Source organism: Odontomachus brunneus, unplaced genomic scaffold (assembly GCF_010583005.1).
Source record: "Odontomachus brunneus isolate Ranch 3 - 2012 unplaced genomic scaffold, Obru_v1 Obru_scaffold_210, whole genome shotgun sequence".
Lineage (NCBI taxonomy): Eukaryota > Metazoa > Arthropoda > Insecta > Hymenoptera > Formicidae > Odontomachus > Odontomachus brunneus.
The window spans coordinates 121645-125998 of NW_022639660.1; positions in this window are offsets into that span (position 1 = coordinate 121645).

The window sequence follows — 4354 nt, forward strand, 5'->3', positions numbered from 1 at the left end:
TATATATATATATATATATATATATATATATATATATATATATATATATATATATATATCATAATGACAGTCTAAATTTATTATTTTATTGTTAATAATTACTTATATATTTATAAATAGGGTATCTTATATCAAAATGCAATTATTTCTTGCGAAAGTTTAGACCAGAGCTCGGAATTAGTTGCCCATTTCGGCAAATTCGCGGGAACTACGCCTTCTCTCTTCCCCTTGCCGTGAGCGGGTTACGAAAGTGACAGTCGCGGCCAGTCGCGGCTTCAAGTTTGGAGGCGCGACTGTTACTTTCGTGGCCCGCTCGCGGCAAGGGGAAGATAGAAGGCGTAGTTCCTGAGAATCGGCCAAAATGGGGAACTAATTCCGAGCTCTGGTTTAGACCATGTATATTTTATCAATCGTTCAGTTTTTTAATACTAAAATGTATGATATTTTGATTCCATTAAGACTTCTGTTTATAGTTTACGAAAAAATCTCTTGTAACTTTTAATTATTTTAAAAGCAGAAGACATCGAAAAAATAACGGAAGAGAGATAAATGATATTATGAGTTATTTTATTATTTACTTTGGATGTCCAGAGTTATTTTGACTTTTTATTTATTTATCAGTGTTATAAGAATAGTATGCAAACTATTATTTGAGATTTTAGTTTTTTAATCCCAATTAAGTTTATATTTTATTCTATATCCATTCACTATTTTTTTTGTATGTGAAGAAAATGTAGTAAAAATTACAACAAAATTTTTGTAATCTTGAACTATAAAAAATGATCGAAATTACTATGTATAAAAATCTTACATACGTTTGACCTTTTACAACAAAATTTTTAATTATTTGAATTATTATATATATATATGTGTGTGTGTGTGTGTGTGTGTATGTATGTATGTATATATACACACACATACACACACACCCTCACATACAGGGTGTCCGTCCATAAATGTCCGAGATAACCGACATCTTAAGTATTAAAGTAGTAAGTTGGATTATAAGTATTTTTAAAAGACGTTTGGAATGTCAATGAGGTTAAAAAAATAAACAATGTTTTTTCACGAAACATTTGTAATTGCTCGAAATTTTAATCATCCTGTTCGACATAGCATTCAACGCGAGGTCTGCGGATTTGATTTGCGATTTTTTTCTTTAGGGACATAATAAGGATACTATCATGACTATGTAACTATTCTTGAAAATGAAGATTTACGATATAAGATCACAAAGACTGTTAACAGCAGAAATGCTGTAACTAACAATGAAACTAAACACGTATGAAATAAAACACATAATAAAACATAATTGAATACTATATCGAACATGATGGTAAAAATTTCGAGCAATTTATGTGTTAATAAATGTTTAATAAAAAAACATTATTTATTTTTTTAACTGACATTCCAAACCACGTTCAAAAATACTTATAATCTAATTTACTACTTTAATACTTAAGATGTCGATTATCTCGTAAACGATGCATACTAGCAATTTTTTATTGGATATGATTTTGATTGCAAATGATTCCTACTGTATAAATATGCAAAAAAATTATAGATACCCATTTAAAAAAACTACGTTGACTTTCATAACTCGAAAAGATCACAAGTAAAAAAAAGTTTTACATGCATTTTGTAGCTGACTAAGAATCATGTAAATTTCGCTTATTAAACTTTCTTATAACTTCAACCAGTTACGAGTATTTGCTTGGACATTTATGGACGGACACTCTGTATATATATAAATATATATATAATTTTTTTTTTAATTATTTGAATATTTTTTTACCACATACTATATATATATATATATATATATATATATATATATATATATATATATATATATATATATACACACACACACACACCACATATATATGTATATATATAGACACACACATATACACACATGTATTTATTTAGATTGTCAAATTTATTATTATAAGAAACGTAAGACAGAAATATAATTTTGGTATAATTTTTACTATATTTTTTTTATGTACTAATTATAGAAGGCTAGCAAATAATAATTATGATACATGTTTATTGTAGAAAATTGTAAATTAGGAAAAATTATAAATTTGTTTACAATATATAAAATATCTATATCTTGCAAATTATATTCCTAACATATTCTTAGCAAATTATATTCTTAGCAGAAGTCATCATTGAAACGATTAATAAGGAACAGAAAGTGCTTTAAAATATTAAAATCACAAGGAGACAAAATTATTTTTTTGGGGATCCAACGAATGTTGTTACACTCCCAGGCATTTTAGTGTTAATGAACGAGGTTTGAATCAATGAAAGACATGCTACAACCATCTTGACACACATTATTTCAGCATGTACATATATCACACTGTCTCTCTTATTGATTCAATTTCTATTTTTTTGTTAAAAAACTTAATAGTTAAGACAATAATATAATATGTACATTTTCTGAAAAAAAAAAAGGAAAAAGTTTATCTGTTTTGCTTCTAGGATATTTTCTAATTATATTTTTAGACGATCATTATGAGATACCTTGTGTGTATATATTATGTAGCTCGTTATTGCGCGTTTGCCGTTAGTATTAATAATAATGTTACGAAGAAATAATGTATATTTATAACTATATAAGGTATCCCATTTTAAATGCGCCAGGCAAAAATCTCGAAAAATATGGAAGATAAAATGTTTCATTCCGGAAGCTATACCTATAAATTATAAAATATTTCAGATAAAAGTCATATGGTTTGGTGGAGGACATAAAAATGTACCATTAGTTTGACCTTGCGTGGCACCGCCAAAGTTAGGTCGAAGTCAACTTTGTTTTTTTAAATAGAAACAATTTTTTATTACGAAATTTTATTCCATGTAAAGAAACAAATAACTTTTGTTTGAAAACATTTTTTATCCGACTTCTATTTTCTAAGATATTTACGAAAATATCTACAAAATTATTGGTTTAAGTAATATTTTACTCGAATTCTATCAATTTTACCGAAAAATAGCAAGAGATAAAAATTATCTATTTTCTTCTCGTAGAGCTCTGAAAATTTTTTCAGAATTTTTAAATTAACTTTTTAGTATTGTATTTTCTTGCATTTTTTTTAAATACTAAAAAGTTAATTAAAACATTCTGAAAAAATTCTCAGAGAAGAAACAATTTTCTCTCTAGCTATTTTTCGGTAAAGTTGATAGAATTCGAGTAAAAAATTATTGAAACCAATAATTTTGTAAATATTTTCGTAATCTTAGAAATCTTTCGTAAATATCTTAGAAAATAGAGGTCGTATAAAAAATGTTTTCAAACAAAAGTTGTTTGTTTCTTTATGTAGAGTAAAATTCCGTAATAAAAAATATATGTTCCTATTTAAAAAAATAAAGTTGACCTCGACCTGACGTTGGCGGTGCCATGCAAGGTTAAACCAATGATACTTTCTTATATCCTCCATCGAACCATATAACTTTTGTCTGAAATATTTTTCCGTATCTTCCATATTTTTCGAAATTTTTCTAGGGCATTTAAAATGGGACACCCTGTATATCGTAACAATAAATATGTAATTACGTTCATAATTCAAATATGTAAAAAGATTATTTTATAAATGATAAGCGCAACAATATGTTGAACAAAATAAAAACACGGAAAATTAGTAAAGGAAATTGATAGATTTTACTCTGATTAGAACGCATATTAACTAACGGCGATTAAACTTATGCTAGTGAGATCAAAATTACTTCGTTCAAGTATTGCTTTCTTTATTTTTCGTGAATTAATGTATAAAAGGTTTATATTATGTTAAAAAAGAGATCAGATATCACATTCTATTAATTGTTCCTTGAATTAATGTAATTCAATAATAATTCAATAGTGTGTATTATGTATATCAGAATAGAATTTATTAGAAAAAAAATATAAAATATAAACATATGTTGGTGGTAAGGAAAATATGTATTCATATGTAAGTACACATTAAAAATACTAATTAAGATTAAAAAAGAGGAATTTCTAATTATGGTAACAATATACAATAACATTGTTTATTATTATTACTATACAAAGCTTAATTATAATAGAGTAGCTTTTATTATGAACTTTTATTATAGCTTTATTTTGGCAATTTATTATTTGTAAAAGTAACAGTAGAAAACAAACTGTATTAACTGTTGCATAACATAATAGATTCATAATAAATTTTCACATTCTGAGACTGTTTACCTCTTTGTAAACAATATTCACGTTTTCGTTCGCAAACGACTTCCATGTTATTAAAAGTTGTTATTAAAAATATGTAATATAAATATATATATATATATATATATATATATATATATATATATATATATATATATATAT